Here is a 12,979-nt window from a genome sequence, read left to right on the forward strand (position 1 = left end):
AATCAACGCTAAACAGAAAGTTAGTTCACACCTCGGATTTTGATGCCAACACAGACGTTAGTCTCATTAGTTTTCATTGCAGCCTCGTTAAAATTAATGTATTTAACTAGGCAAGTCAGTTATGAACAAACTTATTTACAATGATGGCCTACCCCGGACGACACTGGGACAATTGTGCGAGACCCAATTTGGACTCCCAATCACAGCCTGGATTCGAATCAGAGACTGTTGTGACGCGTCTTGCACTGATATGCAGTGCCTTGTTAGACCGCTGCGCCACTCGGGAGTTTGAATGCCGCGGTTGCCTAAAATGTGTCCGGATTGGGGTTAGTCACCATTAGGTGGTTGTGGTGTACAGTAGGCTCCATTACAGTTCACATACTATTAGTTCATTTTAGAATACTGTAAACTAACAGTATCCTTTCAGTTGAGCGTACTAGCTGTTCGCCTGTCTACTGGAAGTTGATGCTGTTGTTATGCAACCTCTTGCTATCTAGTTAGCATAACAAATGACTAGTTCGATGTAACGGATGTGAAATGGCTAGCTAGTTAGCGGTGTTCGCGCTAAATAGTGTTTCAATCGGTGATGTCACTTGCTCTGAGACCTTGAAGTAGTAGTTCCCCTTGCTCTGCAAGGGCCGTGGCTTTTGTCACCGACTGTTACAGTATAACTTTTAGACCGTCCCCTCGCTCATACCCGGGTGCGAACCAGGGACCCTCTGCACACATCAACAACAGTCACCCTCGAAGCATCGCTCCACAAAAGCCACGGCCCTTGCAGAGCAAGGAGAACTACTACTTCAAGGTCTCAGAGCAAGTGATGTCACCGATTGAAACGCTATTTAGCCCGAACACCGCTAAATAGCTAGCCATTTCACATCCGTTACATAGACATTTGTACGACTTCCGGGTGTGCTCTTAAATTCAATCTGGAGTGCAGGAGTGCTCATTGTCAGATTATCCGTTTGTAAATTCAGAGCGCACACTGGATGCTTGGGCGGAGGAATAGGGTCGATTTGAGCGCACTGACTATACAACAGCAGTCAAGTACCCAAGCTAACGTAGGCTAGCTACTTCCAGACACAAATGAAACCACTCTGACCATTTTACTCACCATAGCAAAGCTGGTCAGGCAGTTTTCATGTTCTAGAGCGTTGGTGACTATAACTGCTGCTGGCAACAATTTAATTAGTATTTTTGCTGACAAATGCCATATTCAATGGGTGTTAGCGCTCGTAAATTCATTATTCTGCGCTCTTGTACACTCAAGAGTGCTCTGAAATCAGAGTAGATAGCCAGAGTCAATTTACGAAAGTACCCGAATGTCCATTGAGAACGCACAACGACAATACCATTTAGCTAAGAGTGACGGGAATAATCAAATCAATAAATGTTGGTTAGCCTATAGTTAATATACTGGCAAGTTTGATGTATAAGTAGCCAACTAACATACGGGTACATAATGTTACTGCTGTAATGGTATGCTATGTGGCTCGTAAGGTCAGCATAGCTAAAAAATTGTCAGGCTACATAACGTGTAAGGTCATTTATTTGAAAAGTCATTACATTGTTCAACATTTTCTTAACCTTTGTCATAATTAGCAATGCAATTGTATTGCTCTCGTTGTACATCGGCTGCATATTTTCCGCCATTTTCTTCAAATCTGAAAGCAATGTGAAGCCACGCCCATCTTCTGAAGAATTGCATTATGGTCCCTAAAGTACGGAAATAGTGTCTTCTGCGTGTATATTTCATATTTTTGCAAATTTAGTACGACATCCGGGAACTTTTGGCATACTAACTATATCCATACTATGACTAATAAGCATACTATATTGCGGTTAGTATGAGTATTCAAACACAGCTATTGTCCTTATCCATACCATAGCTGCTGCTATGGATATGCCTTTTACTTGAGAGCTCTGTCTTTTCCAGGTCTCCCTTGACAAAATGAGGTTATTTTTTGACTTGGTAAAATAATCTAACGATTGTGTGCACTCTCGCTAGATAGAATTGTGTGGTTTGGTGGCAATTTTTTAAAGAAAATAGAAATATACAGTATATCATCAGCACATCTCAATCAGATGAGATACACAGCTAACCCAAATTTAATTTCATTCATTCATAAATGTGGACACTAATTATTGTTAATATTACAATTCTCTAGGCCCTTCATTCCAAAACCTGAAGCCCAAGAAAGACCAGGAAAAAGTGTTGGCTTAAGGTACATGTAAGATAACCCAATGTCATATTTTGAGTTACTGACATGAATAGCAGCATATACAAGCAATCTATCAAATGTATTTTATAAAGCCCCTTTTACATCAGCAGTTGCCACAAAGTTCTTCTACTGATACCCAGCCTAAAACGCCAAAACGCAAGAAATGCAGACGTAGAAGCACAGTGGCTAAGAAAAACTCCCTAGAAAGGCAGGAACCTATAAAGAAACCTAGAGAGGAACCAGGCTCTGATGGGTGGCCAGACCTCCTCTGGTTGTGCTGGTGGAGATTATAAAAGAGTACAGCCATTTAGACCAGATTGTTCTTCAAGACGTTTAACGTTCATAGATGACCAGCAGTGTCAAATAATAATCACAGTGGTTAAAGAGGGTGCAATAGTTCAGCACCTCAGGAGTAAATGCCAGTTGGCTCTTCATAGCTGAGCATTTAGAGGTTGAGACAGTAGGTCCTGTAGAGAGACAGGATCAAACGGCATGTCTGGGACAAGGTAATTCCTTCGATGAGTCCAGAGCAGGTAAAAGGGTTCCATAGCTGCAGACAGAAACAGCAGAGACTGGATCAGCAGCACGACCAGGTGGACTGGAGACAGTGAAAGCCAGAAGTCGTCAGGCCAGGTAGTCCTGAGGCAAGGTCCTAGAGCTCATGCCTTGCATCCTTTATTTAACTTGAGTGTAGACTAAGCCCTAGAGGTTTGTAGCTTCACATGATTTAGCCTACTTTTCAATCCAGATCTGAATATTTGAGATCCTTTTTATTATACACTGTTGACATTAATTTTTTCCGAAGCTAATCACTGAATGTCCTACTTCAAGGATGTGGTCAGGTTGACACTTTAAGTCATAATAACACCGAGTGGCGAGGTCTAAGGTACCGCATCTCGGTGCTTGAGGCGTCACTACAGACACCCTGGTTCAATTCTAGGCTGTATCACAACCGGCCGGGATTGGGAGTCCCATAGGGAGGCGCGCAATTCACCCAGCGTTGGCCGGTGTAGGCCGTCATTGTAAAAAAGAATTTGTTCTTAACTGACTTGCTTAGTTTAAATAAAGGTACAAAAATTAATAAAATGAAGTCTGCTGCGTGGTTGCCAGGTACACACAAACTTAATACATTTTTTGTATTTATTATGGATCCCCATTAGCTTACTCTTCCTCGGGTCCAGCTAAATTAAGGCAGTTATACAATTTGAAAAATATTACAATACATTCACAACACATTGTGTGCCCTCAGGCCTTTACTCTACTACCACATATCTATAACACAAAATCCATGTGTACGTGTGTGTACAGTGCATATGTTATTGTGTGTATGTCTGTTTCCCTTCACAGTCCCCGCTGTTCCTTAAGGTGTATTTTTATCTATTTTCTTAAATCTAATTGTACTGCTTGCATGAGTTACTTGATGTGGAATAGAGTTCCATGTAGTCAAGGCTCTATGTACTACTGTGTGCCTCCCATAGTCTGCTCTGTTTAGGTTAGTGTGAGGTCAAGGCTTTGTCATTAAAGAAATATTGTGCCTATCTTTCAAATCTGCCAACCAGGCTCGGTGGGTGACCGGTAACAATGATTCAACCAAGCTGTTCCAGGCCTGGAGTGGCACGCTGGAACTTCCAGAGGCTTGTAGACCTGAAGCAGTGTGATGTGATCCAGGTATTTATCACACACACGGATACTCACTCACTCTGTCATGTTTTGTCTTAGATTGTCTTGTCATTTTGCTTTTCCTCTGTTCATTTTCCCCCTGCTGGTCTTTTTAGGTTCGTTCCCCTTTTTCTCTCTCCCTTCCTCTCTCTCTTCTCTCTATCGTTCCGTTCCTGCTCCCAGCTGTTCCTATTCCCCTAATCAATCATTTAGTCTTCCCACACCTGTTCCTTATCTTTTCCCCTGATTAGAGTCCCTATTTCTCTCCTTGTTTTCCGTTCCTGCCCTGTCGGATCCTTGTCTATTATTCACCGTGCTGTGTCTATGTATTGCCCTGTCGTGTCGTGTTTCCCTCAGATGCTGCGTGGTGAGCAGGTGTCTGAGTCTGCTACGTTCAAGTGCCTTCCCGAGGCAACCTGCAGTTCTTGATCAAGTCTCCAGTCTGTTCTCGTCATTACGAGTAGTATTATGCCTTTTGTTTGTAAAGTAACTTTACTGGATTAAAGACTCTGTTTTCGCCAAGTCGCTTTTGGGTCCTCATTCACCTGCATAACAGAAGGATCCGACCAAGGAATGGACCCAGCGACTACAGATGCTCGTAACACTGCCGTCGAGATCCAAGGAGCCATGCTCGGCAGACACGAGCAGGAATTGTCTGCTGCTCGCCATGCCGTGGAGAACCTGGCCGCTCAGGTTTCCGACCTCTCTGGACAGTTCCAGAGTCTTCGTCTCGTGCCACCTGTTACTTCCTGGCCTGCCGAGCCTCCGGAACCTAGGGTTAATAACCCACCTTGCTACTCCGGGCAGCCCACGGAGTGCCGCTCCTTTCTCACCCAGTGTGATATTGTGTTCTCTCTCCAACCCAACACATACTCTAGCGAGAGAGCTCGGGTTGCTTACGTCATTTCACTCCTTACTGGCCGGGCTCGAGAGTGGGGCACAGCTATCTGGGAGGCAAGGGCTGATTGTTCTAACAATTACCAGAACTTTAAAGAGGAGATGATTCGGGTTTTTGACCGTTCAGTTTTTGGTAGGGAGGCTTCTAGGGCCCTGGCTTCCCTATGCCAAGGTGATCGATCCATAACGGATTACTCTATAGAGTTTCGCACTCTTGCTGCCTCTAGTGACTGGAACGAGCCGGCGCTGCTCGCTCGTTTTCTGGAGGGACTCCACGCAGTGGTCAAAGATGAGATTCTCTCTCGGGAGGTTCCTTCCAGTGTGGACTCTTTGATTGCTCTCGCCATCCGCATAGAACGACGGGTAGATCTTCGTCACCAAGCTCGTGGAAGAGAGCTCGCGTCAACGGTGTTTCCCTGCTCCGCATCGCAACCATCTCCCTCCTCTGTCTCAGAGACTGAGCCCATGCAGCTGGGAGGTATTCGCATCTCGACCAAGGAGAGGGAACGGAGGATCACCAACCGCCTGTGCCTCTATTGCGGATTTGATGGACATTTTGTCAATTCATGTCCAGTAAAGGCCAGAGCTCATCAGTAAGCGGAGGGCTACTGGTGAGCGCTACTACTCAGGTCTCTTCATCTAGATCCTGTACTACTATGTCGGTCCATCTACGCTGGACCGGTTCGGGTGCTACATGCAGTGCCTTGATTGACTCTGGGGCTGAGGGTTGTTTCATGGACGAAGCATGGGCTCGGAAACATGACATTCCTTTCAGACAGTTAGACAAGCCTACGCCCATGTTTGCCTTAGATGGTAGTCATCTTCCCAGTATCAGATTTGAGACACTACCTTTAACTCTCACAGTATCTGGTAACCACAGTGAGACTATTTCTTTTTTGATTTTTCGTTCACCTTTTACACCTGTTGTTTTGGGTCATCCCTGGCTAGTATGTCATAATCCTTCTATTAATTGGTCTAGTAATTCTATCCTATCCTGGAACGTTTCTTGTCATGTGAAGTGTTTAATGTCTGCCATCCCTCCCATTTCTTCTGTCCCCACTTCTCAGGAGGAACCTGGCGATTTGACAGGAGTGCCGGAGGAATATCATGATCTGCGCACGGTCTTCAGTCGGTCCCGAGCCAACTCCCTTCCTCCTCACCGGCCGTATGATTGTAGTATTGATCTCCTTCCGGGGACCACTCCTCCTCGGGGTAGACTATACTCTCTGTCGGCTCCCGAACGTAAGGCTCTCGAGGATTATTTATCTGTGTCTCTTGACGCCGGTACCATAGTGCCTTCTTCCTCTCCGACCGGGGCGGGGTTCTTTTTTGTTAAGAAGAAGGACGGTACTCTGCGCCCCTGCGTGGATTATCGAGGGCTGAATGACATAACGGTTAAGAATCGTTATCCGCTTCCCCTTATGTCATCAGCCTTCGAGATTCTGCAGGGAGCCAGGTGCTTTACTAAGTTGGACCTTCGTAACGCTTACCATCTCGTGCGCATCAGAGAGGGGGACGAGTGGAAAACGGCGTTTAACACTCCGTTAGGGCATTTTGAGTACCGGGTTCTGCCGTTTGGTCTCGCCAATGCGCCAGCTGTTTTTCAGGCATTAGTTAATGATGTTCTGAGAGACATGCTGAACATCTTTGTTTTTGTCTATCTTGACGATATCCTGATTTTTTCACCGTCACTCGAGATTCATGTTCAGCACGTTCGACGTGTTCTACAGCGCCTTTTAGAGAATTGTCTCTACGTAAAGGCTGAGAAGTGCTCTTTTCATGTCTCCTCCGTTACTTTTCTCGGTTCCGTTATTTCCGCTGAAGGCATTCAGATGGATTCCGCTAAGGTCCAAGCTGTCAGTGATTGGCCCGTTCCAAGGTCACGTGTCGAGTTGCAGCGCTTTTTAGGTTTCGCTAATTTCTATCGGCGTTTCATTCGTAATTTCGGTCAAGTTGCTGCCCCTCTCACAGCTCTTACTTCTGTCAAGACGTGTTTTAAGTGGTCCGGTTCCGCCCAGGGAGCTTTTGATCTTCTAAAAGAACGTTTTACGTCCGCTCCTATCCTCGTTACTCCTGACGTCACTAGACAATTCATTGTCGAGGTTGACGCTTCAGAGGTAGGCGTGGGAGCCATTCTATCCCAGCGCTTCCAGTCTGACGATAAGGTTCATTCTTGCGCTTATTTTTCTCATCGCCTGTCGCCATCTGAGCGCAACTATGATGTGGGTAACCGTGAACTGCTCGCCATCCGCTTAGCCCTAGGCGAATGGCGACAGTGGTTGGAGGGGGCGACCGTTCCTTTTGTCGTTTGGACAGACCATAAGAACCTTGAGTACATCCGTTCTGCCAAACGACTTAATGCCCGTCAAGCTCGTTGGGCGTTGTTTTTCGCTCGTTTCGAGTTTGTGATTTCTTACCGTCCGGGTAGCAAAAACACCAAGCCTGATGCCTTATCCCGTCTGTTTAGTTCTTCTGTGGCTTCTACTGATCCCGAGGGGATTCTTCCTTATGGGCGTGTTGTCGGGTTGACAGTCTGGGGAATTGAAAGACAGGTTAAGCAAGCACTCACGCACACTGCGTCGCCGCGCGCTTGTCCTAGTAACCTCCTTTTCGTTCCTGTTTCCACTCGTCTGGCTGTTCTTCAGTGGGCTCACTCTGCCAAGTTAGCTGGTCATCCCGGTGTTCGAGTCACTCTTGCGTCTATTCGCCAGCGCTTTTGGTGGCCGACTCAGGAGCGTGACACGCGCCGTTTCGTGGCTGCTTGTTCGGACTGCGCGCAGACTAAGTCGGGTAACTCTCCTCCTGCCGGTCGTCTCAGACCGCTCCCCATTCCTTCTCGACCATGGTCTCACATCGCCCTAGACTTCATTACCGGTCTGCCTTTGTCTGCGGGGAAGACTGTGATTCTTACGGTTGTCGATAGGTTCTCTAAGGCGGCACATTTCATTCCCCTCGCTAAACTTCCTTCCGCTAAGGAGACGGCACAAATCATCATCGAGAATGTGTTCAGAATTCATGGCCTCCCGTTAGACGCCGTTTCAGACAGAGGCCCGCAATTCACGTCACAGTTTTGGAGGGAGTTCTGTCGTTTGATTGGTGCGTCCGTCAGTCTCTCTTCCGGGTTTCATCCCCAGTCTAACGGTCAAGCAGAGAGGGCCAATCAGACGATTGGTCGCATACTACGCAGCCTTTCTTTCAGAAACCCTGCGTCTTGGGCAGAACAGCTCCCCTGGGCAGAATACGCTCACAACTCGCTTCCTTCGTCTGCTACCGGGTTATCTCCGTTTCAGAGTAGTCTGGGTTACCAGCCTCCTCTGTTCTCATCCCAGCTTGCCGAGTCCAGCGTTCCCTCCGCTCAAGCGTTTGTCCAACGTTGTGAGCGCACCTGGAGGAGGGTGAGGTCTGCACTTTGCCGTTACAGGGCACAGACTGTGAGAGCCGCCAATAAACGCAGGATTAAGAGTCCAAGGTATTGTTGCGGCCAGAGAGTGTGGCTTTCCACTCGCAACCTTCCTCTTACGACAGCTTCTTCCGCGACATCTTCGTTCCGTGTCTCCCAGGTCCATCCTGTCTTCCATGTCTCCTGTGTCAAGCCCTTTCTTCGCACCCCCGTTCGTCTTCCCTCCCCCTCCCGTCCTTGTCGAGAGCGCACCTATTTACAAGGTACGTAAGATCATGGACATGCGTTCTCGGGGACGGGGTCACCAATACTTAGTGGATTGGGAGGGTTACGGTCCTGAGGAGAGGAGTTGGGTTCCGTCTCGGGACGTGCTGGACCGTTCACTTATTGATGATTTCCTCCGTTGCCGCCAGGATTCCTCCTCGAGTGCGCCAGGAGGCGCTCGGTGAGTGGGGGGGTACTGTCATGTTTTGTCTTAGATTGTCTTGTCATTTTGCTTTTCCTCTGTTCATTTTCCCCCTGCTGGTCTTTTTAGGTTCGTTCCCCTTTTTCTCTCTCCCTTCCTCTCTCTCTTCTCTCTATCGTTCCGTTCCTGCTCCCAGCTGTTCCTATTCCCCTAATCAATCATTTAGTCTTCCCACACCTGTTCCTTATCTTTTCCCCTGATTAGAGTCCCTATTTCTCTCCTTGTTTTCCGTTCCTGCCCTGTCGGATCCTTGTCTATTATTCACCGTGCTGTGTCTATGTATTGCCCTGTCGTGTCGTGTTTCCCTCAGATTTACATTTACATTTAACATTTAAGTCATTTAGCAGACGCTCTTATCCAGAGCGACTTACAAATTGGTGCATTCACCTTATGACATCCAGTGGAACAACCACTTTACAATAGTGCATCTAAATATTTTAAGGGGGGAGGGGGTGAGAAGGATTACTTTATCCTATCCTAGGTATTCCTTAAAGAGGTGGGGTTTCAGGTGTCTCCGGAAGGTGGTGATTGACTCCGCTGTCCTGGCGTCGTGAGGGAGTTTGTTCCACCATTGGGGAGCCAGAGCAGCGAACAGTTTTGACTGAGCTGAGCGGGAACTGTACTTCCTCAGTGGTAGGGAGGCGAGCAGGCCAGAGGTGGATGAACGCAGTGCCCTTCAGATGCTGCGTGGTGAGCAGGTGTCTGAGTCTGCTACGTTCAAGTGCCTTCCCGAGGCAACCTGCAGTTCTTGATCAAGTCTCCAGTCTGTTCTCGTCATTACGAGTAGTATTATGCCTTTTGTTTGTAAAGTAACTTTACTGGATTAAAGACTCTGTTTTCGCCAAGTCGCTTTTGGGTCCTCATTCACCTGCATAACACACTCAATCACTCATTCTGTTTTGTTGTATAATTATTTTAACTTAAGAAAATTCTTACTCTCTTTTTAGATCTGACATCCCTATTACCTCAACCACAGTCCTCACAGCTGAAGTGGTCTGCCCCTTCACCTGCTACACCAGCCACGACAGGTGATACAGGTAATCATCACATGCATGTATACACCCATGCACACTCTCCCTCACTTGGGGCTCTATTCAATCACATCTGCTTTAGCCGACATCCACATAGCAGTTGATTTGGCGGTGTCTGAGGTGGAACTGTGTTAGAGCTGTCAAATTCACAAGCGTCTCCTGGCATTATACCTAAAGAGGACATTGCCATTGCCTGCACGGTGTCGCATTAATAGAAATCTCATGCAGCCCTATTTACAAGTTAGAACACTGGAATTTGAGATGTAATCTACACCTCAATTAGGCTGATAGAAATCCTCATTATTTTAGTTTAATGATTTTGAATTTGAGCATCGTTATTTCTACTATATAACCTACACTTTCTAGTTCTGAACATGTAACGCGAGTAGGACAGTGTATTTACGTGACAATGATCAAGAGCTGCTGCTTACCGATTTGACAGATCAATACACTTACACCTCAGACACCGCCAAAACATCAGCTATGCAGGTGTCGGCTATCACCGGTTAACTCTTGATCTGATTGAATCTAGGCCTTACACTCATTCAGTCTGGTTAGTTGTATGATTATTGTCAGTTACAAAAATTGTGCCTCTCTCTTTTAGATCTGCCACCCCCAGCAGTTCAGCTGCAGTCACAGCAGTCCTCTGCTGTGGTATTTCATTTACCGGCTGCACCAGTTCCTACTACACTGGCCATGAAGGGAGATACTATTGAGGAGACCCAGATGGATTCATGTAATTCAGAATTATGTTGCATATGCTCACTCACACCAACAGATGTGCACACTTACATGTTGTTGAGCTGTATACTTACCCTCACTTTGTGCATTTCTCTTTCAGATCTGCCATGCACTCCACCAGTGCCTGACAGACTCATCTCTGAGAAAGCAGGGATGGGTGGCTGACAAGGAAAAATAAAACACAACACACACTCTCTCTCTGTCATACACACTCACACACATTGTCCCCAGTGTAAATGAGTTGTATTTACTTGTTTATTTTATGTTTGCTCAATTTGATTTTAGGATTTGAGATATCTATTCCTACATATCCATTCTCAATATCTACATAATTACTCTAAATATCTATCAAATCAAAGTGTTATTGATATTGTAAAAGGCTTGCTTAATTTGTATAGTTTGAGGAAATTCTGTGTGCTTTTTAAAAACATGCCTCCCTCTCACACACACATTAGACCCAATGTAAATACATTGTTTATTTTATGTATGCTCCATTTTGTTTGAGGATTGTCAAATCAAAGTGTTTTTGTCACGTGTGCTGAATACAACATGTGTAGACCTTACAGTGAAATGCTTATTTACAGGCTCTAAACAATAGTGCAAAAAAGGTATTCGGTGAACAGGGTAGGTAAAGAAATAAAACAACATTAAAAACAGGCTATATACAGTAGCGAGGCTATAGAAGTAGTGAGGCTACATACAGACACCGGTTAGTTAGGCTGATTGAGGTAGTATGTACATGTAGATATGGTTAAAGTGACTACGCATATATGATGAACAGAGAGGAGCAGTAGCGTAAAAGAGGGGATGGCGGGTGGTGGGACACAATGCAGATAGCCCGGTTAGCCAATGTGCGGGAGCACTGGTTGGTCGGCCCAATGGAGGTAGTATGTACATGAATGTATAGTTAAAGTGACTATGCATATATGATAAACAAAGAGTAGCAGCAGCGTAAAAAGAGGGTTTGGGGGGCACACAATGCAAATAGTCCGAGTAGCCATTTGGTTACCTGTTCAGGAGTCTTATGGCTTGGGGGTAAAAACTGTTGAGAAGCCTTTATGTCCTAGACTTGGCACTCCGGTACCGCTTTCCATGTGGTAGTAGAGAGAACAGTTTATGACTGGGGTGTCTGGTGTCTTTGATCATTTTTAAGGCCTTCCTCTGACACCGCCTGGTGTAGAGGTCCTGGATGGCAGGCAGCTTAGCCCTAGTGATGTACTGGGCCGTACGCACTACCCTCTGTAGTGCCTTGCGATCAGAGGCCAAGCAATTGCCGTACCAGGCAGTGATGCAAGCAGTCAGGATGCTCTCGATGTTGCAGCTGTAGAACCTTTTGAGGATCTCAGGACCCATGCCAAATCTTTTTAGTTTCCTGAGTGGGAGTAGGCTTTGTCGTGCCCTCTTCACGACTGTCTTGGTATGTTTGGATCATTCTAGTTTGTTGTTGATGTGGACACCAAGGAACTTGAAGCTCTCAACCTGCTCCACTACAGCCCTGTCGATGAGAATGGGGGCGTGCTCGGTCCTCCTTTTCCTGTAGTCCACAATAATCTCCTTAGTCTTGGTTACATTGAGGGATAGGTTGTTATTCTGGCACCACCCGGCCAGCTCTCTGTCTTCCTCCCTATAGGCTGTCTCGTCGTTGATCAGGCCTACCACTGTTGTGTCATCTGCAAACTTATTGATGGTGTTGGAGTAATGCCTGGCCATGCAATCGTGGGTGAATAGGGAGTACAGGAGGGGACTGAGCACGCAACCCTTAGGAGCTCTGGATCTGTTGGGGAGGTATGCAAATTGGAGTGGGTCTAGGGTTTCTGGGATAATGGTGCTGATGTGAGCCATGACCAGCATTTCAAAGCATTTCATGGCTACAGACGTGAGTGCTACGGGTCTGTAGTCATTTAGGCAGGTTACCTTAGTGTTCTTAGGCACAGGGACTATGGTGGTCTGCTTGAAACATGCTGGTATTACAGACTCAGGGAGAGGTTGAAAATGTCAGTGAAGACACTTGCCAGTTGGTCAGCGCATGTTCAGAGTACACGTTCTGGTAATACATCTGGCTCTGCGGCCTTGTGAATGTGGACCTGTTTAAAGGTCTTACATCAGCTGAGGAGAGCATGATCACACAGTCGTCCGGAACAGCTGATGCTCTCATGCATGTTTGTGTTACTTTCCTCGAAGCAAGCACAGAAGTTATTTAGCTCGTCTAGTAGGCTCGTGTCACTGGGCAGCTCTCGTCTGTGCCTCCATTTGTAGTCTGTAATAGTTTGCAAGCCCTGCCACATCCGACGAGCGTCGGAGCCGTTGTAGTACTATTCGATCTTAGTCCTTTATTAACGCTTTTCCTGTTTGATGGTTCGTCGCAGGGCATAGCGAGATTTCTTATAAGCTACTGGGTTAGAGTCCCACTCCTTGAAAGCGTCTGCTCTACCCTTTAGCTCAGTGCGAATATTGCCTGTAATTCATGGCTTCTGGTTGGGGTTTGTACATAGCACTGTGGGGACAATGTCCTCGATGCACTTATTGATAAAGCCAGTTACTCGTGTGGTGTACTCTCAAAAGC

The 12,979-nt window shown here is 46.5% G+C and overlaps 1 long non-coding RNA gene across 2 annotated transcripts; it reads left to right on the plus strand.

Moving 5' to 3' along the window:
- Positions 1-32: 32 nt before the first annotated feature.
- Positions 33-10,994, plus strand: LOC124001567. 2 transcript variants are annotated; one of them, XR_006832808.1, is made up of 6 exons: positions 33-326; positions 2,169-2,225; positions 3,782-3,890; positions 9,592-9,681; positions 10,280-10,411; positions 10,517-10,994. It is a non-coding gene; the product is annotated as an uncharacterized LOC124001567 (long non-coding RNA). The 2 variants fall into 2 exon arrangements; XR_006832809.1 differs by lacking the exons at positions 33-326; positions 2,169-2,225 and adding an exon at positions 2,239-3,332.
- Positions 10,995-12,979: the final 1,985 nt, after the last annotated feature.

The sequence above is a fragment of the Oncorhynchus gorbuscha genome, linkage group LG17 (genome assembly GCF_021184085.1).
Source record: "Oncorhynchus gorbuscha isolate QuinsamMale2020 ecotype Even-year linkage group LG17, OgorEven_v1.0, whole genome shotgun sequence".
NCBI lineage: Eukaryota > Metazoa > Chordata > Actinopteri > Salmoniformes > Salmonidae > Oncorhynchus > Oncorhynchus gorbuscha.